Raw genomic sequence first — 27,276 nt, 5'->3', positions numbered from 1 at the left:
TATTATATTATATTATATATATTATATATATTATATATATTATATATTATATATATTATATATAACCCTATTATATATATAATATTATATATATATAATATTCTAACACCAGACATATAATATTCATTTTAATATTTGTGAAAAGCCAATCATAAAATACATGCATTTTTCACATGCAGGCAAAGCCAGCGAGGCAGCAGAGCAAGAGAGAGAGCAGAGCCAGCGACACAACAAACGCACCGAGAGCGAGAGAGCAAGTTTGAACAGAGCTTGCAAAGGGCAAAATCAGCTCAGACCAGGTTAGACTGAAGAACAAGGAGCACCAGGCATGGGCTGATGGTCCAGGTAAAAAGTTCCAACGTGAGGAGGACGACAGAAGCCTTCATCAAAAGAGCACCAGAAGACTGAGGGCCGCCACAGGAGGAACGGACGCAGGCGCTGAAGCCACACACGGCTGTAAAACCGGGACACAGCTTTATGCAAATGTGAGTATGCTAATGAAGTGTTGTAATTGTGACTTTTAAAATGGAGCTGAAGGCTAAAGGAGACCGAGTGGGTTTTTGCCAGAGAGATCCCCCTCGCTCCCAGTGCTGGATACACAAATCCCTGCTCTGTCTGACTGCAGAGTTTGATTTCCTCGCCCAGTTTGTCCCACTCCCCCTTTCCCTGCCCTCTCCTCCCCTCTCCCAATCCCATTTATGGGATTTGGGGTCATTTATGGGATTTGGGGTCATTTATTGGATTGGGGTCATTTGGGGGATTTGGTGTCATTTGGAGGATTTGGGTTCTTTGTGTGCCTTTGGGGTTATTTGGGGGTTTTTGGGGTTATTCAGGGTAAATTTGGGATCATTTGGGGTAATTTTTCACATTGTTGGGTTTTTAGGGCAATGTGTATGTGGGGTAATTCAGGGCACTGTGTGGGTTTGGGATCATTTTATGGGATTGGAGGGAATTTTAATGGATTATAATAGGAATTTAGAAGGATTTTAATAGAATTTAATGGGGTTTAATAGAAATGTAATCGGATTTAATGGGATTTTCTTTGGATTTTAGGGACTTTTAATGGAATTTGATGGGATTGTAATGGAATTTTATGGGATTTTAATGACATGTCATGGGATTTTAATGGAATTTAATAGTATTTTATTGGATTTTAATGGTGTTAATGGGAATTTAATGGTGTTATTGGAATTTAATGGTGTTATTGGATTTTAATGGTGTTTAATGGGAATTAAGTGGAATTTAATGGGATTTTTATGGGATTTTAATGGGATTTGATGGGGGTTTCCCCCAGTCCACAGCTCCCTCCCACCTCAATTTGGGGGTCCCATCCCCCTCTTCCCCGCCCCTCTCCCGCCCCTTCCCCATCGTTCCCCCAGTCCCCAATCCCCTCCCCCGTGCTTGGTTTTGGGGGTTCCAGGCCCCTCCTGCTCCCTTTGGGGGTCCCGACCCCCCTTGGGTTGAATTTGGGGCCCCCCCGCCCCCCTTCTCCCCGCGCCCCCCGCTCCCCCCGCGGCCGGGGGGGCTCCCAGCGCCCCCAGTGCCACCAGTGCGGCCCCAGCTGCCCCCGCACGCCCCATCCCCATCGCCGGGGTCACCGCCCCCCGCCCCAAATTCCGCTCCTGGACACTGAGAGCCATCAGCGACAAACGCTCTGATTGGCTGGGAATGGCCCCGCGCAGTCTCTGATTGGCCAGCGCTGTGAGAGGCGCTGGGTTCTGCCCGGCACGCGATGAGTCACAGCCGAGCCGGGCGCTGATTCGCTGGAAATCGCCGGGCGGGGCCAGTGCGCCGAGTGTCTGCCCGGCAACGGGATCGTCATCAGCGCCCCGCGCTCTGATTGGCCAGGATCTGTTTCGGGCTGGGGACGGGAGGAACTGGGCACCCCCAGGAGCCCCTCGGGTTTGGGGCTTTCGATCCCCCCTCGGCCCTCGGGGCGGCCCTGGGGCCCCCCCAACACCCCCAAAATGGGGAGGGTCCGCGGGGCCCTTTGGAACCCCCAGAAATGGGCGGGGAGCGGCAGGAGCCGCCCCAAAAAGGGATGGAAGGGTCCGGGCCGGGAATGGGGGAGGCTCTGGGGATGGCTCCGGCCCGGATCGGGGCGGGCTGGGATTGAGGGAGGCTCCGTTCAGCGGCCGGGGAGGGGCTGGGCCTGGGGAGGGCTCCGGGATTGTGGGGATGGGGCCATTCCGGGACTGGGGCGGGGCCTCTCCCTGGGGTTGGGGTCCGGCATTGGCTCAGGGACCCTCCCCGTTCCTGTTCCGCTTCCCGGTCCCGTTCCCGATCCCGATCCCGCCGCTGGCTCCAGGGAATGTCCCTGATCTCAACCCCGACCCCAAACCCGAGGTGAGGTCAAACATTGGGGTCAAACACCCCAAATCCTGGGGTCAACCCCCCCGGACCCCAAATCCTGGGGGTTCAAACACTGGGGGGGGGGCCAAACACCCCCAGACCCAAACTCTGGGATCTCAACCTTCCCCCCTGCCCCCCAGCCCGAACCCCAAATTTTAGGCCTTAAACCCCCCAAATCCCAGATCCTGGGGTGTCAAACACTCTGCAATTTGCAAATGTTGGGGTTAAATCCCCCTGACCCCGAATACTGGGGTTTGAAACATTTGGGGTGTCCAACACCCCCTGTTCCCAAAGTCTGGGGTCAAACACCCCCAAATCCCAAATCCTGAGGTGTCAAACACCCCCACCCCCCAAAGTTTGGGGTCTAAACCCCCAATCCCCACCTCCTGGGGTTTGAAATATCTGGGGTGTCCAACCCTCCTCATCCCCAAAGTTTTGGGTCAAATCCCCCCAATTCCTGAACTTTGGGGTCAAATCCCCTGACACCAAAACCTGGGGTTTGAAACATCTGGGGTGTCCAACCGCCCTGATCCTAAAGTTTGGGGGTCAAACCCCCTGATCCCCAAATCCTCAGGAGAAAACCTCTTAAACCCCAAATCCTGGGAACAAAAACCCCCAAATCCCAAATCCAGGGGTGTCAAACGTCCCCAGTTCCCAAAGGCTGGGGTCAAAAATCCCCAAACCCTGAGGTGTCAAAATCCCCTAAACCCCAAATTTTAGGATCAAACCCCCCAATTCCCAAAGTTTGGGGTCAAACACCCCCAAACCCCGAATTTTTGTATCACCTCCCCCCCCCCTTCAGTCCCAAAATTTGGGGTCATTTGGGGTTTATTTGGGGCAGCTCTAGGTGCAATGTCTGCAGAGAGACCCTGGGTACAATGCTGGGAAAAACCCCAATAACCCCTCTGGAGCCCCAAAATCCCTGGGGGCTGGGAAAGGGGATTTGGGGTGAAAGAAGAAGGATTTGGAATGCACAAAGAAGGATTTGGGATGGAGAGAGGGGATTTGGGTGGGAAACTGGGTCCCTTTTTGGCGCAGGAGATCTTCCTGGCGCTGCTCTGGGTGATGCTGAAGCCCTGCAGGGCCTCGCGGGCGGCGCCCGCCTGCACCTCGGGCTCCAACTGCACCCAGGCGATGTCGCGGGGCCCGGGCACCAGGGCAGCTCCTGAACCCCGGGAACCTGGGCTGGGAACGGGGCCAGGAGAGCCCCAGACACCCGGGAGTGTTCCCCAGACACCCGGGAATGTTCCCCAGACACCCGGGAGTGTTCCCCAGACACCCGGGAGTGTTCCCCAGAAACCCAGGAGTGTTCCCCAGACACCTGGGAATATTCCCCCCAAAAATCCAGAAATGTTCCCCCCCAAATGGAGAAATGTTCCCCAAAAAATCCAGAAATGTTCTCAAAAGAACGCCTGAAACATTCCCCCAAAAATCCAGAAACATTCCCAAAGAAATCCAGAAATGTTCCTCCAAAAATCCTGGAACATTCCCAAAAAATGAGGAACTTTCCCCAGAAAATCCAGAAACATTCCTCCCCAAACTATACAAAACCAACCCCATTCTCCATGCAGAAACATTCGCAAAAACTCCAGAAACATTCCCAAAAATCCAGAAACCCCTCCCCAAAAAATCCAGAAGACCTCCGCAAAAAATTCAGAAATTTCTCCCTAAAAAATCCAGAAATTTCCACCAAAATTCAAGAAATTTCCTCCCTAAAATATCCAGAATTTCCTCCCCCCAAACCCTGGTCTTTCCCAAAAATGCAGAAATTCCCCCAAAATCCCGATCCTTTCCCCAGACAATCCAGCCCCAAGCCCCCCTCACCCCTCTCGCCCCCCAAGCCCCAGAATCCCCCAATGCCCAAAGGGCCCGGAATGCCCGGGATGCCCGGGATGCCGGGATTGCCCCAGATCTCCCTGGGTGCAGAGCATGGGGAGCAGCAGCTCCTTGGGCTCCTCAGGGAGCGGGGCAGGAACAGGATGTGCTTCGGGGCTCTGCCCACAGCTGGGGAAACGGGAGAAAAACCCCAACAGCAGCAACAAATCTGCCCCAAACCTGCCCCAAGCAGGCCCCAAATCTGCCCAAAGTCACTCTGGATACACACCAAACCATCTGCCCAAAATCCCACCAAAATCCTCCATGCTTTGACCCAGGGCTGTCTCGTCATTTTTAATTCTTTTTCACAGTTCCAAGAAATGATATCTCAGCTTGGTGGGAAGCCTCCTCTAAACTGATGGCACTGTGACATCTACTCTCAGCAATCAGATGCAGCCCCAATGATTATTACAGAACCACTCCCACAGTTTGCTGGGTTTAAAGCATCTCTGTGCTGAGGGGATTTTGGAGGAGACAGCTCTTGCATGGTTCATTAGTCTGTCACCCCCAGACCTTTACTCCTCAGCGCTGTTCTCAAGAGCCTTGTTTTCAATGACGTTCAGGGAATTCTCTCCCACTTAGAGCTTGGGTGGCGGCCAGGCCTTGGCTCTGCCTGGACGGGAATTTGCCAACAGACCCAGATGTTTTCTGCATCAAAACTGGATTTGAGTTGCTTTGACTTGGCCATCTGACCCTCTAGACATGACAGTTGAACTCTTTTCAAAGGCAGCTTGGGAATTATTATCTGGACATAATGATCCAAGTCCCCCCTGAATCGAGGTTTGTCAGCTGTTTGCAGACTCTGGGATGATGGTACATTATTGCAGAGATTGCTATTTACCTCATTCCACCTACGTTGTTAGCTTTGTCTGCTATTTGAAATGTTCCTGATTGTTGTATCCAAATTATTCCCAATTGCTGTAAGTTTCTTGTCCACTGCATGTATTATTTTACTTTGATGTTGCTTCATGCTCATAACAAAAGACATGCATCTCATTCTTAAAAAAACAAAAAAGAAGAGGAATGAACGCCTTAAGAACATTCAAATAATGCAATATGTACATGACAAATTTGGACAAGGAATCATTTTGAACAATGCAATATTTACATGAGGAATTTGGAAACAAGATCATCCCATCTAAATCCCAATGGAGTGTACCACAGTGCAGCCTGATTGATTCATTCCCTTCAGGAGAAGATGTGCCTGTGTTTCATCAGCAGCAGCTCAAAGCAGTCACCTGTTCATTCCATCAGATACTGATCAGCTCTGAAGAAATGAGGCCCAGTGCAGAGAGAAATAACCTCATCCCCTTGCAGCCTTTGTGGCCAGAGCAGGAGCAGGAGGAGGCCTGGCCAGACACGGCTGTGTCTGGGCACTGACAGAGGCAATTTGCCAGCAAAGCCTCCTGGCATCCTCATGGTACAGAGCTCCTACGAACCTTCTCCAGTTATTCCCTGTTCCAGCTGCCAGGGGACATTCAGTGGTGTCAAAGATCAACATTTCCAGCTCAAAGACTTTCTCACACTTCTCAACTCATTGGAAACAATGGTCATTTCTTTCCATTTCCCCAAGAGACATTGGACATTATTCTTTTGTCTTCTCATGCTGCAAAACCCTGTGTCAATGACTTGATGGAAGTTGGTAAGTTTTGTTGATTGTAAGTGGTCTTTTATCTCTCTTATCCCATATCTAACAGATAACCAGTGATAACCTTGATGAGATAATGCCCTGACAAGAGTGAGCTGTTTCAGCATCAGAACATAGGAGCCTTTTTTAAATGAACGAGAAGGGGGAGATGTCACAGGCAGGTAGGATAATGATAAAAGAAAGGCCTTATGAAATCAGGCCTTGTTCTGCCACATTAACAGCTGGCCTGCCATCTCTCCTGAGTGCAGCTAAGCAGTTACAAGTTCCCATGGGAAGCTCTTGTGAGAATGAGACTTTGTGAACAATCTGTTCTGAGGGTGAAAAACAAATGCACCTGCAACAACAAGGGATTTGTGCATGAGAATCAGTGCAGAGAACAGGTAAACAATACAACAGAGAGATTTGATGCACAAGTAAAATCTATTTTATTAACCAATATTAGAATAACCTGCAAGAAATCTATGAACTAACTAAAGTTGCACATGAGGTCTGTCAAACTGTGTAAAATGAGTTGTGTGAATAAAGAGTAAAGAGTTCTTCTCCAGCTCAGCTGTGTCCTCTGGGATTTGAGTTCCCTCCTTCTTTGGGGCTTTGGGTTCCCCCTTCTTTGAGGCTTTGGTTTTCTTCTTCTCTGGGATTTTGGTTTCTTTCCTCTCTGGTGCTTTGGTTTCCTTCTTCTCTGGGGCCTTGGTTTCCTTATTTGGGATTTTGGTTTCCTTCTTCTCTGGGGCCTTGGTTTCCTTATTTGGGATTTTGGTTTCCTTCTTCTCTGGGGCCTTGGCTTCCTTCTTCTGTGGTTGTTTGCTTTTCCCCTTCTCTGGTTTTGGGGGTTGCTTCCCCACAGAGACACCCTTCTTTTCCTTCTTCTGCCTCTCTTCCTCCTTCCCCCTCTCTCCCTCCTCTAAGGCTTTTGCCTCCTCCTCAAGCTTTTGAGCCGGCTGCTTCAGCTCCCTTGTGCAGACAAAACAGAAGCCATGGCTGAGAGTCCCCACCAGAAACTTGGGCTCCCCAGTCCTGGCTGGCCCTGCACTTCATTCCTTGACCCTGAGGCCATTCCCGTGAATTCTCCTCAAGCCACAGGGCTTGGGAACATCCCAAGGGAGGGCATTGGTGGAAGGGGACCTCCAGGCCCAGCCAAACCTCAGCTTTGCCATCAGAGGCTCTTGACTGTGCCAGCTCCCTCTGAAGGCACAGCCAGACCCCTCCAGGCCCTGCCCAAGGCTGATCCACCAGCTCTCTGTGCTGCTGCCTGAAAACGCCCTTTGTCTCTTGGCTTCCCACTTTAGAGCAGAGCACAGATTGCTGACAGCTGCTCATCTCCCCTACAATTCTTACTCAGCTCATTCAGCCCCCTTTCCCCTGGGCATGGCTGAAGCATGATTGTAAAGAGTTCAGATTTCAGCTGAGGCTTAGAAGCAATTCCCATTGATCAGGATGTAAGTTAGACAGGCAGACCATAGGTTAATGATTGTGAGATGCTTAAGCTGGAGCTGATTGTTCTATTGTTTACCATTAGGGGCTTCTTTCTAGAAGGAAGTGGAGTCAGTGAACTGTTATAAGAATATCTTGAAACCAGGAGAACAATGGTTTAGCACCTGGGCTTGATGTCAATCAGTCACTAAGCAGGGGACCTTGGATGGTGCCAGAGGGTCACAGAGACCTGATGAAGACATTCCTGACTTCATCCCTTAAGACCACGGACCCAATTCGAGACCATGGATTCAATTCAAGGGAAGAATTGCACAGGTGTGAAGGACCAATGAGCTCATTTGAATACAGAGCAGGGATGGGAGGTGCTGGGCCTGTGCAGATGTATTGTATGTAAGATCTTGGGCAATAAAGAGAGGGCAAAGAACCTTGGGCAGCGCGGTCTCGCCTTTTAGGGACGGCTCTGGTGCCGCCCGCCGGTGTTAATAAACACACCACTGTCTAACTCTAATTAGTTAGAGAGTCTCTGCCCGTGATCTTGGGCTTTAACGACCCATAGCCTGCTCCTTCATGAGAACAATGCTATCAGTCAGAAAGCAGAGGCTGCAGGAACTCCTCTCCTGCAAGGCAGGCTCTTGTCAGGCAGATTTCCTGCTGGAGCCCAGCTGGGACCAAGCAAACCAGTGCTGGCTGCCACGGAAACCATTGGAAGCAGCCTGGTCCCTCTCCTCCCCATGAAACCAACTCCAGCCTGGCCTGAAGAAGTCCTGATGCACAGGCTGGCTTGGAGCACCTCCACTCCCAGCTCCAGCCTGGGCCTGTGTGTCCTGGGCTGGGCTGCCTTGCTGGAGCTGAGCTTCTCCTGTGCTTGCCGACGGCTGCAGCTGCAGGGGAGCCTAAAGGACAGGAGCTTTTCTGGCTGCTGTCCCAGCATAAGGAGAGCCCTGGCAGATCAGCAGGGCAAGGGCTTCATCTGGGGCAGGAGCAGGGCCCAAAGCAAGGTTTGCTCTGTGCCCCACGCCTGCCCATAGCACAATCCCAGTGCTTTGGTGAAGAAGGGAGATGATGGAGAAGATGCCACTCAACACCATGGACTTGCAGACCCCTCTAGAGGCAGTGCCAAGGCAAGCCCAGAGCCCAGCTCCCTGCCGGCAGCAGCTGAGCCAGGAGGGCTCAGCACTCAGATAGAGAAGAAGATGTTGTGTCTCAACAGGAGAAGGTCCTGCCTCTCTTGGCAGCCAGGGAGCTCAGAGTGGCCATGCCTGTGTTGCTGCTGCCTTTGCTGTGCAGCACCTCTGAGCTCAGAGTCCTTGGAGCAGGGGAGCCCTGCAGGGACAATAACCCATGGCAGAGCAGGAGCCCATGGAAGGCTGACTCACCTGTCCCTGAGAGGGGCCTGGGAGCCACAGTTGATCTCGGGGGGCTCAGGGAGGAGCTGACACGTGAGGCCTCCCCGGGCACCAGCCCCTCGTAGCTGGGGCCTCCCTCCACTGGCACAGCTCCGGGACACTGCAGGTGCTGCTGAGGTGGCCAGAGAAGGTGGAGGAGACCTGCTGGCCCTCTCCTGGCTGCAGCACACCTGGCAGGGGCAGGATACTGAAAGCCTGGGGGGAAGACAGGAGAGATTGAGGTGCTGAGCATGGGAATGGATGCAGAAGAGCATCTTGGAGCAAAGGGCAGCTGTAGCCAGAGGGGCCTATTCCCCAAACACTGCCAGAATCACCCTCACCTCATCCTGCATCCATGCCACTGACCAGGGCAGGGACCATGGGCAAAATCTTCTCCCACACTCACGGGCCAATGCATTAATTAGTACATGACAGGAAAGGGAGCTGGGATGTCTCCTGGCAGTAGAAATTCTCTCTGATGCATGTTGCCTTCTTGTGAAGGCCACGGCGACCTGGTTTCAGAGTCCAGCACTGCGATCTCCTTCGTGGGATCCCTTGTGGCCAATAACGGACGCTGACACCAATGTGGTGGACGGTTAAAGGCCTTTATTGAAGGGTCTTAACGGTATTTATGGACTAAGGGGTCTCTCTACGTCAGACAGGGGTTTGGCTATACTTTCTAGGGTTAGTATGGAGTGGAAAGTTACTGGCATGCATAGGTTAGGGGGGCTACATGTCTGGCTACATTCCAAGGGTGATCCTTATCTATGGGGAGGGGGGTAGAAGGATTCCCGTAACTTTCCGTTACAGCCCGAAATCTTCCGAGCGCCTGTCCCTGGCCTACCACAGATGCACAACTTGCCTTTAAAAAGTTTAAAAGCTTCCTGCTTTTAGAAAAGGAGGAGACTCAGAGTGAGAGCTCCTGGAGCTGAGGGAAGGAGCCCAGCCCAGCTCATCTGACTCCTGAGGTTCTTGCCCTCTCTCTCTGGTTTAAATGCTGCTTTCTCAAGGTGCTGCAGCAAAAGCTCCTGCCAAAATTTCCTGTGGAGCACCTGAGGAGTTCCAGGGGGAGCAGTGCCCTGCACAGGTGCTGCACAGCGTCCTTGGGCAGCCCTGCAACGTGTCCTGCACGGCCTCTCCAACAAGCAGCTGCTCCAGCAGCCCTTTGTGATGGGCCTGCAGGGATGGGAGGCCCCTCTGTGGCCAGTGCTGAGGGCCCCCAGTGGCACTGGCAGCTCCAGCCCTGCTGGCCACGCTGACAATGGGCAGGGAGACAGATTCCCTCCTGCCTTCTCCGCTCCCAGGGCAGCGTGCGCCACGTCCAGGGAGCACCTGAACCCCTCCGAGCCTCGTGGCAGGTGAGGGTGCTCAGGAGTTGGTGCTGGCACCTGGAAAACAAGCCATTTTCTGTGCTGGGAGGCAGAGACAGCCACTTTGCAAAGTCTCCCTTTGTCAGACAGCTCCAGGGCCAGCAGGGCAGCAGCAGCTCTGGGGGAAAGCAGAGCCCTGCAAACAGGGAGTCTGGCTGCCTTGGGAAGAGGCTCCATGGAGATCAGGTTCATCCCAGCTGGCTCTGGGAGGGAAGCTGGAGATCTGACCAGGATGATGCAGGGAAAAGCCTCATCTTACACTGGGAAGGAAACAAGGCACAAAATCCCACACTCAGCACAGGCCTGTAGGATCTGAGTCAGCTTCTCCAAGGAAAACTCTCCTGTTTCTCCCTCCCCCTCAGCCCATGTCCAGCCACTGGCCCTGCTGCCCAGCCCACTGTCAGGGCACAGCCCAGCAGGGCAGCAAAAAGGGAGCTCAGCATGAGCAGGACTTGGTGCTGGCAGGCTGGGGAGGAACACAAGCACGGCATGGACAAGAAAATCCACCTCTGCTCCTGAAGAGTGGGGAAAATCCTGCACTTCTTTCAGGGCTGCGACTGGCTCCTCCACATTTCTGACCTTGAAATGCCTCCATTGAGATGCCAAGGAACCCAAACTGCTTCTCTTCCCCTTTGGTGGGTGGGGTTTGACTTTAGGAGGGTAAAGCTCATCTCTGGAAAATAAGATAACCATGAACAGGGACCTGCAGTGGGAGGGAGGGACACCTGCACCAGCAGGAGCTGTTTGTGCCTCCCATCCCTCCTGTCCTTCTCCCCAGCAGCCTGTGCCTGTTTTCCCTGGCAGAATCCCTGTCCCTGTGCACCCTGCCAGGAGCAGCTGCACACAAAAAATCCAGGGGGGTCTGAGTGGGATTTTTTGGGATTTTTGGGGGGATCTCACCTGTTTTTTGTTTTATTTTTGGGGGTTTCTCCTGGATTTTTGGGGTGGGTTTGGGATATATTTGGGTTTTTTTGGGGGGAGGGTCTCACCTCGATTTTTTTTTGGGGGGTCTCTCTTGTTTTCTTTGGGGAAAAAAAAAATCTTTGGGATTTTTGGGGGGGGTCTCACTGAGATTTTCGGGGGGGGGGTCTCACCTGAAATTTTAAAAATTTTTTTGGGGAGGTGTCTCACCTGGACTTGGGGTTTTTGGGGATTTTTTGGGGAGAATCTCACCCGGATTTTTTGGCATTTTTTGGGGAATCTCACCCAGATTGTTTGAGATTTTTCAGGGGGGGTCTGACTGGGATTTTTTGGGATTTTGAGGGGTCTCCCCTGGATTTTTTGGGATATTTTTGGGGTGTCTCACCTGTTTTTTGGGGATATTTTGGGGTCTCAGCAGCCGCAGCTCTGCCGGGCGGGGGCCGGAGCCCTCCGGGGCTGCCGGGGCTGCCGGAGCGACGCGTCCCCGTATTGGATCCCCGAGCCACCCGCTCGGGACCCAGCTCATCCCCGAACACGCCGGTGACAGCGCTGGAGCCGTGAGTGCCCAGGGCCTGCACTGCCACCACAGCTGGGATCTCTGCTGAGCTCTGGGGCTGCACAATCCCACAGGGCTTGGGGCTGGGGTCGAGCACAGCAGAGTCCTCCTTGCGTTTCTGGCAGGGACAGAATGAAATGCAGCTTCAGAGGCACCTCTGGAGAAACTTTAGACTCCTTAACATGCACCGCAACAGCAACTTACACACACGTTTACAACTGCCCAGGACAAAGGTAAAAGGCACAAACAAGATGCAAGAATTGTAGGCTTAGCACTCCCAGGGGATCCTGCAAGGAGGCTGCCAGCACAGGCACTGGTGTCTGTGGATGCAGCAGCTTTTCACAGCCCTCTCAGATCTCCCACAAGAAAAGCCCCTGAAGACCAGAACATCAACTGTTTCCTCAGGAGCTTCAACTGCCTCCTAAAGTTTACATTCGGGTAGGATCCTGTTCTCAGCAGATCTTTAAGGCTGAATGGAAACCAGCAAGGTCTTATCCAAACCCTTTTTTCCCCTAACAATCTCCTCAGTAATATTTGACAGGAGGAGGTGGATGTGATGCCAAACCTGGGGAATGAGCCCGTAGCAGCCAGGAAGGTGGCTGGGATTCCTCATGAGGATCTTCCTCTCCTAGGGCACCTTCAGGTGGCACTCATGGTACAGCAGCACTTGGGGGGACACTTGGAGCTCAGGAATGAGACATCTGGGCAGAGAGATGACCCCAGGGCAATCAGAGATCCTGAGAGAATGGAGAACGTTTCCCCCCAGAGATTGTGCAATGGAGCAGAACACATTGGTCACTGTCCAATGCACATTGAACAGCCCTACAGGGATAAATTGCCTTCTACCTCTGCCCACTCCAACACGTCTTGTCAAGGAGGCCCAAACCCTGAGAGGCAGCACCCAGAGGCTGCCCAGTGCCCCAGGCAGAGCCCTTTGCCCCACAGCTGCCTCAGCCCCTCCTGTACCCCAGAAGGCTTGCAAGGACTCCTGGAACAGTCCCAGTGAGCCACGAGCTCTGGGGGAGCCTTCCCAACAAGGATCAGGGCTCCCCAAGGCCCAAGGAACACACAACCCCAGTGTCTCAGTACAAATGACTCCCTTCTCTGCCATGGTGCTGCTGCCCTGCCTGAGAACTCAGCTCTTTGCCCCAGCCCTGGAGGGCACGAGACAGCAGCTGCCCCACAGAGGGGCTGATCAGCCCCTGCCAGGCCCTGCAGCTCCCTGGCTCCTCCACTGCACAGCTCCAGGCCCTGCCTGGCCCCAGCTCCACCTGCTTTACAGAATGGCAGCCCAGGCACTGCCTGCATGGCTCTGCCTGGGACAGGGAACAGCCCCAGGGAGCTGCATCCCTCTGGGCATCACACTGACACCCACAGCAGCACAGCAGCATGGAATTCTGCTGCAGCAACCACGACTTTTGGGCTCAGCTCTGACAACATTAAAGCTCAAAATGGGAAGCAGAGGGAAGGAGAAAATCTGGAGCTGACCTGCCACACCAAGGGCTGCTTTCCCCTCGTCAGACCTTGCCCTCCCCACTCTTGCTGGGAGCCACTTCCCCCCTGCCATGGGCCCTCATGGACAGAGCCAGACCCTGACTCTCAGCAGCTGCTTGGTGTGACCCAAACCAGTGCACGGTGCTCACCACCAGCACAACTCCACCTCTTGCAGGAAGAAGGAGAGGAGGCCCTCGGGAAATTTGTTCCCCCTCACGCACCAAAGCCCAGGCCAATCAATGATATCATTGCTGGTGCCTTTAGAAGAGGGCCCAGGCCCGTGCTGGGCTGTGAGCAGGGGTGCTTTTCACCACAGGCTGCTGCCCAAGCACTGCTGTTCTCATGTCCAGCTGGCACAACATGAGGGCATCCAGCAGCACTTCTCCTTGGCACTGCAGCCAGCAAAGCCTGGGCAAGGCAGTGCCTGGGGGAGCCAGGCAAGGGCTGGGACCTGGCTGTGGTGATCAGGGTTGCCCCTCCCTTGCCAACACCCTCCAGGTGCACCAGCATTCTCTGGTAGAACTCCATCACCGTGTTGGAGCACAGGGTCACCTGGTGGAAGAGAAGAACAGTCAATTCTCCCTTACAAAAGCTCCTTACCCACGTGTGATATCCTCCAGTTCCTGAGGGAGGATTTGGCCTTAATTCTTCTGCTGCTCCATGTGCAGAGCACAGTCTGAGAGTCACAAAAGCCTTCTGGCAATACCAGATTTGTTAAACACCCCTTGCTATCAGGGCACAGGTCAGCTACATTAAAACATTAGACTACAGCTCTATGCACCAGTGCATTCCAATTAAGGGGCCAATTTCTCATCTGACTACAATGACATCCGTGCAGAGGAAATCTGATTGAACACAATGAGTTCAGCTTCACAGCAGGAACCAGCTCACCTTGCTGTTCATTCAAATCAGCCTGGCCATTTTCTTCTTGATCATCTTCATGCTCCTCCACAGCTCCTTCAAGTCTTTGCATGTCCTCTTGAAGCAAAGCCTTCTCTACTCCATTTCCATCCTGCGCCTTCTGGCCTCTTCTTCAGCTCTCCGGGCCGCTGCTCTCTGCTTCATGGCCGCGCTTCTGGGCCTGAGGCAGAGGAAGAAAGGCAGGAAGAGCTGCTCAGCAGCAGCCCAGGAGGGCCCCTGCTGCACGGCTGCCCAGAGCAGGGGTCCCCAGGCAGGCTCGGGTGCCTCTGGGGTAGCCTGCTCCAGGCCCTCTTTGCCCAGCTCTGCATCCTCATCCCAAGTGATCACCACGGGCCGTGGGAAGTGGAAGAGGAGCAGCACCAGCAGGGCAGGGACTGATTTGGACACCATGGTCTGCAGGAGGAGAGAGACAATTTGTGTTGCTTTGCACAAGAGTTGCAAACCCGTGTGTTATTAGGGAATGGCCGCTCCTGCTGTGCCAGAGCGCTCGAGCAGGGCTGAGAATCTGGTGTCCAAGTGCATTCATGTGCTCCATGTTGCATGGGGCACCCGTGTGCAGGAATAGAGAACAACTTCCCTCAGATGGGATCTGCTGTGGCAAGGCCCCTCTGGTTTTCTCCTCCACGCAGCAGTTTGCATGCAGAATGTGGGCAGATGTAACTCGGAGGTCCTCCTGCTCGCCCTTGGGTTCCCCTTGCAGAGCCTCAGCCCCTGCGTTCTGTCAGGGCCCCTGGGCAGGTGGGATATTCCCAGAGGAGAGGGGCCGGCTGTGTCCCCATTGCCCCTGTCCCTTATGTGCCTGTGCTCAGGAGGGCACAGAGAGGATGGGGACTCCTGCCTGCCCCGTGTCCTGTCTGCCTGCCGGGCCTGTCCCAGGGCAGCCGGGCTGTGATTGCTGTGCTGTGTCCCCCTGTCCCTGCTGTCCCTGCTGTCCCTGCTGTCATGGCCCACTGCAGGTTCCACACCTACACAGCCATGGTGGCTCCTGAGCTCTGCCGGGACCCGAGTGACAGTCTGAGTGGTGGCACTCCTGGTTTTCTTGCATTTGGCATCGCGCAGAGCAGAGGCTGGATCACAGCACCAAAGGAGCAGCTGCTGCAGGGGAGGAAAGGAGCCTCTGCATGGCCAAGGGCTGCTGTGGTGCCCCTGTGTCAGGAATTCCCCACAGCTGACACCTGAGTCCAGCATGGACACTCACAGACACAGCGTTTGTTCAGGCATTGCCTTTATTGCATCTTGACAGGGACTGCAGCTGCCTGAGGGAAGTCACCCTCCCGAGACAGGAGGGCAGACAGTGTAATTTAAATTAACCAATTGTGATTATAGGCATTCGTAGCGACAGTCTATGTACTGTATATATGAATATTAAACAAGACACAAAATAATTATTGGATCATGAAGATCAAGCAACATTTGCTGGTTTAGATAAAAAGAAAGTATACTTCAGTTTTAGTTAACTGCAATAATTCTTGGTAATTTTCAAGAATTATAAGTTCTATATAATCTAAAGAAAATTGCCATTATTTAATTCCTACTTATTATTAAAATATTTATGATCTCTTACAAGAGTATTAATCTACATTATAGTAATAAAAAGTTTGGAAAATGTTTCTAAAGACAATTATTTTTAAAGAAAACCTTTTAAATATTTCAAAACTATTTAAGAATCTGAATCAATCTCCCATCATTGGGCCCAATTCCTTCAAATGGTGCTTTCCTCCGAGCAGATGCAAAGGCTCTGTATGGGAAAGGGTTAAAATAGATGCAGTTACTACAGATCCCGTGAGGAAAGAGAGGGCAGAGGGGCAGGGTGTGTCAGGAGCCCGGAGCCTGTGCCCCGGCGCAGGGCTGTGCTGGGCAGCAAGCGCAGCTCTGTGCGCCGGCTGCTCACAAAGATGTGCGGCTCGCCTTGGCCGGCCCAGAGAGCATCTCCAGCAGGAAGCTTTTCTTCACACAGCCACTGCCTGTGCTCCTCCAAAAGCCTGCCCTGCCTACCTTCAGCATCCTGTTTGTATCCCTATTCATTCCAATCAGCCTGGCCATTTGCTTTTCTATTTCTTTCGTGGCCCGGCGCATTTGCTCCATGTCTTTGAATCTCTTCCTAAGGAGCCGCCTTCTCCGCTCGCTTTCCACCTTCCTCCTTCTGGCCTTTTCCTCAGCTCTCTGGGCCGCTGCTCTCTGCCTCGTGGCTGCCCTTCTGCGCCTGAGCCACCAGCCCAAAAGCAGGAGCAGTGGCTGAGCAATTTGCCAGAGCTGGTGCAGGTAGCGCAAGGCAGCCAGGAGCCAGGGTCCCCAGCCAGGCTCAGCTGGCTCTGGGGGGGCCGCTTTCATCTCCTCTGCACGGGGCTGCCCATCCCCGTGAAATCTGTGCACCACGGAAAGTGGGAACAGGAAGAGGAGCAGCACAAGCCCAGCCAGGACTGCTCTGTGCGCCATGGTCTGCAGGAGGAGAGAGACAAGGCTTTCACTGGGGCTGCCAAGGGAGCTTGTGGGGGCTGAAGTGAGGCCCGGAGGCGCAGGGATGTGAGGGCAGAAGCAGAGGGCCCCGGGCAGCTGGCAGGCAGCAGGGCCTGTGCCAGTGGGCCAGCAGCAGCAGCCCCGTGCCCCGGCCAAGGCGCCGGCCCCAGGGGCTGGCCCTGGGTGCAGGGGGACAATGCAGGCCCGGGTGCGGCGCTCGTGGCCCGGCCCTGGCCCGGCCCAGCCCCGCCACGTGCGCACTCACCGCTTGCCCAGGCTGTGCTGGGCCAGCGTTACCTGCGGGGGCCTTTTCCAGCTGCCCCCATTGTGACACGCTGCCCCTGGTGTCACAGGGGCCAGAGGCATCACAGCCGGGCCAGCCCTGCCCTTGGTGCCCAGCCCAGCTCAGGGGCTCCCAGTGGGCCCAGCAATGAAAGCCCTGGCAGGCAGCAAGTGCAGCCCCTCTGGGAGGGGATGGGCCCCAGGGGCTCCCTTCACAAAGCAGGCAGAAGTCCCCACTGATAAGTCTCGAAAGGGAAAAGATTATAATCAATAATGTTGAGTAGGATACATATTATCAACTATGAAAACACCTGAGGTGCTTTTCCTAATGGGACTTGTTCTTCTGTGAGTGGGGTTGGGTGATGGTTGCTCAGGTTTTCTTGCTTGACTCTTCCCTGATCCAGTCCATCCAAGACTTCTGTGAAACCTTCCCATTATCAGACAGAAGAAATAAAGAACTGCAGTGAAACCACTGCTAGTCCCCTTCAGATCAAGAAGGTGCAGGGGGGTGGTTCTGGCAGAGAGTTTGAGCTGCTCTGGACAGAGTCGCACTGCTGTGTTAGCAGGGACTGGCTGCTTGTGTTTTTCTTTGGATGAACAGAATCTTCCTTGTGTCCCCAGTGAGCACATGGAGCTCACACCAGCAGTGCCTCTTGCCCGTTCCCTGCCCAGCCAGACCTTCCAGCCCAGCTGAAATGCCCAGCGTGGCCTTTGAGCACAAAGGGATTGCAGAGCCAAAAGCATCTGTGTAGCCACCATGGTGTTCAGCGGCTGCTGCTCGGGGAAGGGCACTGAGAGGAGGCCACTGCTGCTCTTGTCAGAGCGCTGCTGTGCAGGGATGTCCCTCGCCCTGCTCAGTCCCACATCTGCCCATCTTTTGGCCTGCTCTGAGCTCAGGTGGATGCCATCTGCTCCCAGCAGACCCAGCTGCTCCACGGTAGATGCACAGGCATGGAATCCAAAACCTTGAGTATCCCCTGAGTAGCCAGGCATTCAGCTGTTCAGTTTGTCACGGCCCACATCAGGGGTTAGAACAAGATGGTTTTTCAGATTCCTTGTGACCCGAACCATTCCAGGCTTCTAGGATTTCTCCATGACTGACTTTGGTCCCCTCAAAAGACCTCCTCTCTCCTCTCTTCCCTCCACCTGTGGAGAACGCATTCTGATGCTGCTGCTGCTGTTGGGACAGGTTGGTGGATACTCTTCCTGCCATCCCATGGGTGTAAGCATGACTCCTCTCTGAAGCCTTTGTCCCTGAATCAGTGCCTTCAAATAACAGTTATCTCCCCCCCTTCCTTTTCCTTTCAGCACTTGAGCAGACACAGCATTTCTCATCGTTTTCCACAGAACAGTACAGGTGCCAGTTCCCATCTTGTGGAGCCCTCTGCCATAAATCAGCCTGACAGGTTTATTCTCTGTGTAATGGGAAATGTTGACAAATGCAGCTGCATAATCTAGTTAGTAACTCACCATAATGACTGCTTCTGGGGTGATTTATGGGTTTTGTCACATGTGAGCTTTCAGAACTTTAGAGGTTACATGTTTCACACTTTTTTGTATGAATCTCAGTTTATCAGACTTCACTGCAGCATTAATCACTTGCAGTACAACCCTGGACTTCACAAATGTATCACATCAGCGTGAAAAAGGCAGAGAAAACAAGAACTGTTGTGAATTAATGAGCCGGGTAACACATGTCTCACAACAGCGATGAAACAACCTGTGTTCTTCTTCAAGCCACAACAGAAAGTCCCAAAGTCTGGTTATTTAATTTTTTTTTTCACAAAACACAGGCAGCAGCAAAGAACTGAAACAACACAGCCAGGCTTGAAACCTGAAAGATCTGCAAGGCTGAGTCTATCCTAGTTAATGGTGAAATGATGTGTGAAGCTGTCCTAGATGTTCAAATGAAGAAGATTGATTCCCAGTTATAATATGGCTTCTAAGCAAAACACTGGGATTATATAGGAGAAATGCATGTGTCATGAAACAACCAAGAAATCAGAGAGACAGTTCCAAGCTCTGCTGTGAAGGTCTGGGAAATGTTCAGAGTTACCATCTGTGGAGTTTGGTGCAGGATAAGCTGGAACAAAAGACCATCATTACCCAAATTGATTTTGTTTTGGTTGGTTTGTTGGTTTTTTTGGTTTGTTTTTTCTTTTTCTTTTTCTTTTTTTTTTTTTTTTTCTTTTTTTTTTTCTTTTTGTCAGATAATGTTTTCTAATACTCCAAGAAATATGTTGAAAAGGTCAGCATGATCCATCAGACACAAGCAGCGGGGCTGGGGTAGATGCAACGTGTTCCTTGCACTGGAGGGTAGACAGAGGCAAGATCTGGTTTGGGGTCAATCACACCTGGATCAGGGAGGTGGCTGAAACCTGGGCTGGCCAAAGCCTTAGAATCACAAAATATCCTGGGCTGGAAAGGACCCCCAAGGATCACCAAGTCCAGCTCCTGGCCCTGCAGAGGACACCTCCCCAAGAATCCCACGCTGTGCCTTGGCATGTGCTGGTGGGCAGGAGCACACAGCTGGCTGTGGCTTTGGGTGCATGGGTAAGATGAGATGGTGAGGAGCATCCCTGCTCCCTGAGCTCCTGGAGAGCTGCAGACACTGATCACTGGTAAGGACAGCACCAGGGCCATGGCCTGGGGCTGGTGATCTGGTGTCTCCTTCCTGCTGCTGCTTTCTGCTACAGATAACAGCCTGGTACCAAGGTCTTGTTGCTGAGCTGATAAACGGCTGGGGAGATTCCCTCCCTGCTCTTGTCTGCACGAGTTCTTATGCTCAGCACCAGGAAGGATTGGGCCAGAATGGAGGCATTTGGGGTCTCAGGGCTGAGGCTGAGACAGACAGCCAGGCAGAGCAGCTCCTCCTGGCTGATGCAAACATTAGCCCTGTGCTGGCCAGGCCAGTGATCCATAGCTATGGGTCCACAGTGATGGTGGTGCTGGGTATTCACTGGGAGAAGAGGAGGTGTAAAATGAAGCTTCTGAAGCTGCTTGGGATCCTGGAAGCTGCTCAGACCCCACTTGACCACAGTGGTTGTTTGGCCAGCTGAAGTGATGGAATTCATTGGGCTGTGCAGGGACAGTTTTCTGTGCAAACATGAAGGACTTTCAGGGGGGATGAAATACGGCCTCATTGTAGAAACAGCTGGGCTGAACACTCTTTATTCCAGCTATGAATCTTTGCTCTTAAGAGCAACAGATTCCACCTTTCATTAAACTGTTAGTTCCAGAGGGCCCAGGATCCGCCTGGCAAGTCAGCTCTGGCAGGAAGAAGGCGGCTGCCAGGGGGCTGCTTGTGGCCTCTGACAGCCCCATTGCTCAGGGCTTGCCAGCGCCCCAGCCCCTCAGGCCCTGCCCCAGCGCGGCCAAGCTGCCCGGCAGCAGCGCCGCAGCCCCACAGCAGCTCCAGAGCAGCCCCAGGCAGAGGCACCTGGGAGCCCTCAGCAAGGCAGCCAGCAGCAGACGGGCAGGAGGGCACGGATGGCGCTTCCTGCCTGGCACAGGGCTTGTGGCCATCTCCAGGCAGCGCTCTGGCAGGGATCCCCGCAGCTCCGGCCCCTGCCCAGCCGCTCTGTGGGCAGCACAAAGGCTTCAGCAGAACCACCAAAGGCCAAGGGCCTTCTGGCCATTTCCCCTTGCCCACTGCACGCCTGGGCAGCTGGCTGAGCACAAGCACCCTTTATCCCCTCTGCCCCTGGGCCCTGCGCACCCTGGGCAGCAAAAGAAAGATCCTGGCAGTCTGTGTATTAGACCACAGTCTATATTTACATGGTAAAGGGAAAAAAAAAAAAAAAAAAAAGAAAAGAACATTCTTGAAGTAAAAGAAAATTCCTCCTGACTCAGGTGGCCCCAGCAAAAAGAGCTTCTGGGATCAGCTCTCCACAGAGCTGCAGCAGGGCAGGCAGCCGAGCCGTGACACACGAGGCCGTCTCTTCCATGCCCTGCGCAGGTGATTTAGGAGCCACTGGAAGCTGGAGATGGGAGCCCGCTCTCCTGACTTGAGGATGCAGAGGGTTTGAATTGCCAGGCTTCCGACGGCGAGGCTGATGTCATTTGTTTTGTCTTCAAGGGGTGCAAGAGAGAGCAACAGAGCCAGGGTCAGAGCCGGATGTGCGGGGAGCCGAGGAGAGCCCCCTGCAAGGGCCATGCCAGCCGGCTCTTGCCATGGCCAGGAGGGAGCAGGGAGCAAGGCGATCAGGCCGAAGCTGCGGGCCAGCAATGGCCCCCGTGGCCCTGAAAGCTCAGTGTGCTCTGGCCACGGGAGCAGAGCCCTCCGCAGCCGGGGCAGGGCTTGCAGCTCCCCCCCGGCAGCCCCCGCTGCCAGCCCGCTGCCCTCACTCACCAGCGCAGATCAGCTGCAGCTCTCGCTGCTGCCCCCTCAGGCGCCGCCCGGCCATGCCTGTGAACACAGAGCCTGTCACGGCGGCAGCGGCACAGCTCCCTGCCAGCGGCGCTGCCGGCGCTGTGGCCACACGGGCTGCTGGCCCGGCAGGGCTCAGCCCGGCCCTTGGCGCACGCTGCCGCCCCAGGGCACGGCTGCCAGAGGGCGGCAGCAGCAATGCCCAGCCCAGGCGGGGCTCCACGGCGCCGGGCCCGGCTGGCGCTGCCGGGGCAGCAGGCGGGGCCGGGGCCGAGCTGCGGCGGGCCGGGCCGGGGAGGGAGCGCGGGCTCGTGGCTCACCCATGAAGCTGATGGCCGCCTCTCGCAGGGGCTCCTGTGGGCTCTGCAGGTAGCGCAGGGCCCGGCGCAGGTGCTCAGCCGCTCGGCTCCTGTCCTCTGCCAGCTGCAGAGAGCGGCAGGAGGGAAGGCTTGGCGCGGGCTCAGCCCCTGGGCCGGGCGCTGCCTGCGCCCAGCCCCGGCCTCCCCTGCCCGTACAGCCCTGAGGCGCGGCCAGCAGCCGCCGGCCAAGGGCTCCCGAGGGGAGGGGGCAGCGGGCCGGCTGCTGCCCGGGGAGCCGCGGTGCCGCCCCGCAGCCCCGCCGGGCCGGGGCTCCACGGGCACCCAGCTCGGGCCCACGGGAGCCTGGGGAGGAGCCCGCGCGGCCTCTGGCTGCCGCAGCGGGCAGGGGCACAGCTGCCCGGCCCGCACACTGAGCGCCGCCCTCAGGGGCCTTCTCCAGCCTGAGGCTGGGCCTTGCAGGCCCTCCTTACCAGGCACTCGCTGAACTTGCACAGTTTCTGCTCCTTCACCAGCTTCTTGAGATCCCTCCTGTTCATCAACTTGACCGCACAAAGCAGCACTTCCCGAGAAGCCTGGAGAGCAGCAGGGACGCGGAGATGGCCCCACAGCCCAGGGCACGGCACCCGCGTCCCCGTGCCATGGCCTGCAGGAGGCTGCGATCCAGCAGGCGCAGGGCAGGAGGCAGCCGAGCCCCCTGCCAGGGGAACAGCAGCAGCCCACGAGTCCTCACCTCTGCCACACGCTGATTCTCATCATGGCAGTGGAAGAGGAGTGCAAGCAAGCTCTGTTGTACAGGGCTTTCCAAAGGGTTTTCTCTCTCTTCCAAATACTCCATCATGTCTCGGAAGAGTTTGATGGAGAGCAGCTGGACCTGGCTATTATCCTGTAGGAAAATAAAAAGAAAAACTAGCTCAGCGTTGGCTCCTCCAGGACCCCCTGGGCACAGGGCTGGAAATGCTCAGGGCACACAGTTTCCAGGCAGCAGCCGGCGGCTGTGGCTGGGGGCACAGAGCCTTACGTGGTCAAAGAGTGGCAGGAGCGCCTCAGCCAGCTGCAGGGCAATGGGGGTTGACATCAGAATATGTGATTTGTGCAGGAATAGAAAGCTGAGTGTGATGAGGGTCATCCCAGCGATCTCTGCATCATTGTCGCACAGTAGGTCCATGAGGCTTTGGGTCAGGCTCCACATTCTTTCGGCCTGTGCGGAACACAAGTCTGTGAAAGGCCATCCTGCTGCCGCAGGGCCCAGAGGCCAAAGGCCTGTCCCGAAGCACGTGGGCAGCTGAAGCGGGAGGCAGGAGAGCTGGGAGCAGCTGCCCCAGCGCCCCAAGCCCAGGCCAGGCCAAGTGACTGCGTTCCCAGCGCAGCTTCAGCCACCGCCCCCTTCTCACCATTGAGGGATCATCAATGAGCTCCAGCAGGGCCCTGAGCGCCAGGCGACGCCTCTCCCTGCACTCGCTCTGCAGGTACCTTGAAGAGACCTTCACAACACTGGCACCACATTCACTGGCATCCAGGCACTGGAGGAGCTGAAAGGCACAGGCCAGTGATGGGGGAGCCGGCCGGCAGGAGCCCGGAGCCGCACAGGGCTGGGCCCAGGCAGCAGCAGCAGCAGCAGCAGCAGCAGCAGCAGCAGCAGCACAGGGCGCGGGCAGCGTCCCAGGTGGCTGCGGCTCCCAGAGGGCAGAGAGCTGGGAGGCAGCTCAGCCAGGCAGCGCTGCACACCCGGCTCACCTCCACAAGGAACGCCAGGGCGGGCAGATCCCAGTGTGGCTCCTGTGTGCTGAGCAGCCAGAGGAGGTGGAGTGCAATACTGGAACCCAACCCAAGACAAGCATGGCGCATCTCCCTAGGAGGGCGAAAAAGGGACCAGGAACCTGAGCAAATCTCTCCAAGGACAGGCTCGCAGAGCCTGCTGGTCTTTCACCACCGTCCTGCAAGGGGACCTGGGCCCTTTAGGAGGTGTCTCCTCCTGTGCTCTCTCCCCTCCCAGCCTTTTCCAGTCTGCTTGGCCGACCCTCGGTGACAAGGCCCTGTGACCCAGGGCCACAGGGACTGTGTGGGACAGCCCGGGCACAGGGCACAAATGCCGGGAGCAATGGGGAGAAGGGGAGTCTCACCTGGCCAGCAGACCCACGGCATAGTGGCAGGTGTCAGCACAGAGCAGCGTGTCCCAGCCACGCTTGCGTTCCACTGACAGCACCACCTCCTTGTACTGCTTTCGGCAGAGCAGGGACTTCAGGGTCTGCACTGCAAACCTGTGTGCACAGCAAAGGCCAGGTCACCCTGGCAGCACTGGCTCCTTGGCAGGCCACGTGGCAGGGACAGGAGGACTGGCATGGAGCACCTGTTGGGGCTGGTGGCAAGGCCGTGCTCTTGCAGGCATTCCTTCCAGAAGGCATCGACCTCCTCTGGCATCTCTTCTGTGCTGAAGAACACTTGGAAGAGCAGATGCACAAATAGCTGGGGGAAATACGACGTCACTACACGTGGCACATGGGGCTCCTGGAGCATCTTCCACATCACCATGGTTGCCTGCAAGGGACAAAGGCCCCCGAGACAGCGCTCAGTGCCCAGGTGTCCCTGGGGCAGGGCCCGAGCAGGGCAGGGAGAGGCGCGCAGAGACCTTGGCAGGGGGAGCACGGGGCCTGGTGGGCCTGAGGCTGCCCCTGGGCCAGGTTTCAGGCCAGCGCCTGAGGCAGGGAGATGCAGTGGGGGAAGGAGGATGGAGAGCTGCTGGAGAGGCGGCCTTGGGGCCAGCAAAGGCCACTTGCAGAAACTCACAGCCAGGCCAAAGACACCCGATTTGTCCCCATCGGAGGTGCACGTGCTGTGCTTGGGCCAGCTGCCCAGCACATCCAGGAGGATCAGCAGCACTGGCTCTGCAGTCCTGGACGAGCACATGGTGGTCTTCCACATGGAGATGGCAGCTCTGAGGGGTTAGAGCTCTGTCTCAGGGGGGTCTCAGACACAGCACCGTGGCCTGGGCATCCCTAGGGGCCCGGGCTGACCGCCGGCTCTTCCTCTGCCCACTGGGCCTGGCCAGCAGCAGCCAGGCAGCCCAGCCCTGTGGGGACAGGCCCCTGAGGGACGGCAAGGGAGCAGGCAGCAGGCTCAGGGGCTGACGTTCCAGGGCTGGGAAAGGCAGCAGCCAGAGGGCCCTGGAACTCTCTGTTGCTCAGACACCTGGGCCAGGCGGTACAGGGTGATGGGCTGGGGAGGCCTGAGCCCTCTGGGCAGGTGGACCCCATACCTGTCACAGGACGGGGCCGCACACAGGAGCGTCACCACTGCCTCACCCGGGTGTGCTCTGGTGAGATTCAGCAGGGCCTTGTCCAGCCTGTGCTGGGCAGAATCATTGGCCAGGAGCCATCGGTGAATGGACCTCACCATGGCGGGCACCTAGAGAAGGCACGGGGAGACTTGGAAAGCTGCCAGAGGGAGCGATGTCCCCAGGGTCCCCAGAGAAGTGCTTCCCTTGCCAGCACACTGCCATGGCCTCAAAGGCTCCCAGGGACCAGCAGGCGTGGCTGGGGAAGCCACGGGACTCATGGGGGAATTGAAGCCTGGCCCCAGGCTGCTCACTTGTTCTGGCCTGGCAACACCCTTCTCCAGGAGCAAATCCAGCAGGGCGGCACTGGTCTCATGACTGAGGAGCTCTGAGTGAGCTCTGAGCCCAGCGCCCATGGTGCTGGTCTCTTCCTGCCCAATGCTCCAGATAAAGTCGCAGACGAGCTGTAGGAGAAGGGCAAGAGGCCGGGGATGTTGCATGGAGTGCTGCACACACGGTGCTGGGCTGAGCAGGGACAGCAGGCCCAGCCCAGGTGGGGGTGGCTGCAGGTACCTGCGCTGTTCTGCGGAAGCGGCCACGGCTGGATCCCTGCTCTTGTGTGCGCTCCAGGGCTGCATCTGGCAAAGAGCGATGGCACCCAGAGCTGAGGGGCTGCGGGAGAGGCCGGAGAACAGAGCCCAGCCCTGCGCTGCCCAGGCAGGGAGAGCCCCGGGATGCCCCAGGGGATGGAGCACGGCCACTGCGGGGTGTCTGCCCAGGCCCCTCTTCCTTCCTGTCCATGGGCATTTCCCCAGGGGATGGCATGGCATGGCATGGCATGGCATGGCATGGCATGGCATGGCATGGCATGGCATGGCATGGCATGGCATGGCATGGCATGGCGCCAATTGGCTGCAGGCTCCAGCCCTGCAGCCCAGCTCTGCCACTCACCCTCCTGTGGTGGATGGAACGGCACCACCTCTTCTGTCTCCTCTGCTGGGGCAGCTCCAGGGCCTTCTTCTTTCTCCTCCTCCTCCTCCACCCAGGCCAGCTTGGGCACTCTCGGGGCTCTCTGCTCCATGGCTGTGCCCGGAGCTACTTGCAGGAGAGATGCCTTGGGAAAGCTCCGGGGCACCAAGTCCCACGCTCTGCCCTTGAGGGCAGCTGCAGAATAGAAGCCTCAGGAAGGCCACGGGTCAGCGAGTCCTGTGCTCTGGCCTCGAGCTCAGCTGCAGGAACAGCGCCACGGAGAAGCTCCGGGTCAGACGGGAGCGAGTGCGCTGTGCGGGGGCTCCTCACGGCACCGCTCTGTCCCGTTGTGCCCCGTTGCGTGTTGCCAGCAGCCGGGCAAGCTTCTATTTCCCACGTGTCACAAAGGGGCCTTGGACACCGGCTTCCGTTCCATGGCACGGTGACCGTGCTGCAGCGTGCCACCCAGGGCCCTTGCACACACTGCCTTCTGCCCCGGGGCCGCCCCCGGCCCAGCCAAAGTGGCCCAGCTTGGAAGGAATCCCTGGCCCCAGGTGTCTGAGACAGCCCGCACAGGATCTTTAGCAAGGGCTCAGAGCATCAGCAAACGCTGCCCGGCTCTGCGGGCTCAGTCCTATCCCCATATCTTTCCCCAAGAGCATTTGAATTTCTAAATGAGAATCATTTGAAGGGAGGGGATTGACATTTTCCATTTCAGAGAAGGCTTCTGCCTTCCTTAGCAGACACCTCTCTTTTCAATCCAAGACAATTGTTTATCATCTTGCAGATCCGCACTTGCTGGGCAGCCCTGTTTTACACCCAGGGCCTGGAGAACCATTCCCAGCAACTGGGAAAATCCTAGCTGCTCCATCCACCCAGAGATGAGGTCTCCAAATTTCCCCCGAAAGTGGGTCCAGCTTTTAGAGGCCAAAAAGAGCAAGTCCCAGTGACTTGATGATAGTTTTAGCCCAGAAAGCCCTGCAGCTGATGGCACACTTGACAATCAGCAGGGGACACAGCTAGGCCAAAGGCCAGAGCTCTGCCGGGAGCCTTTCTCCTCAAATACCCTTCAAACAAACCTCCATGCAAGTCAGTTGGGAAAGTTTCTTCAAATGATCCATTTCTGGCACCACAGAACTGCACAGGGTTCTGTGAAACATTCTAAAGCAGCTGCTCTGGTGTCCAAGAGCCAGCACAAAGAGTCTTTGACACCTATTTGTAGCTAAATTGCACTTTGGGTGATTTGAAGGAGTTTGGAAGGAGCTAGAGAGCGGACCTCTGAGTTTTTCAGATGATGCCATTGCTTTTTCTTCTCTTCTCCATAGACAGGAAGGGTGAGTTGGGCTCCCATCTGCACCGCATGGCTCACAGGGCCTCAAGACTTGTAGTTACAAGAGCTTTGAAGGATTTCTTGGTCAAGAAGACACGGCCAACAAGGATATTTATGTTTTGGAGCCAATCCTTCAAGATTTCGTCTTACGGACTCATGCTCTCGGGGTCTCTGGCTGGTCAGAGTGAGCCCGAGATAAGTTCCAAAGTCTCTTTTCCCAGCCTGGTGCTCAAAGAAGGAGTCAGAGCTCTTCATTTCTGGCTCTCAAGGTTGTTTCTTGTATGTTATCTATAAAATTCTTTCTCCTGTCCTGCCAAGGTCTGCT

The 27,276-nt window shown here is 55.6% G+C and overlaps 1 pseudogene; it reads left to right on the top strand.

The window, feature by feature from the left end:
• The window catches only part of LOC139605244 (zinc finger protein 850-like), a 170,959-nt pseudogene that overhangs the window by 20,116 nt on the left and 123,567 nt on the right, over window positions 1-27,276 (top strand).

The sequence above is a fragment of the Agelaius tricolor genome, unplaced genomic scaffold, assembly GCF_023055355.1.
Source record: "Agelaius tricolor isolate 1412-34295 unplaced genomic scaffold, bAgeTri1.0.p SCAF_61, whole genome shotgun sequence".
NCBI lineage: Eukaryota > Metazoa > Chordata > Aves > Passeriformes > Icteridae > Agelaius > Agelaius tricolor.
This window is presented reverse-complemented; position numbering and strand designations above follow the sequence as displayed.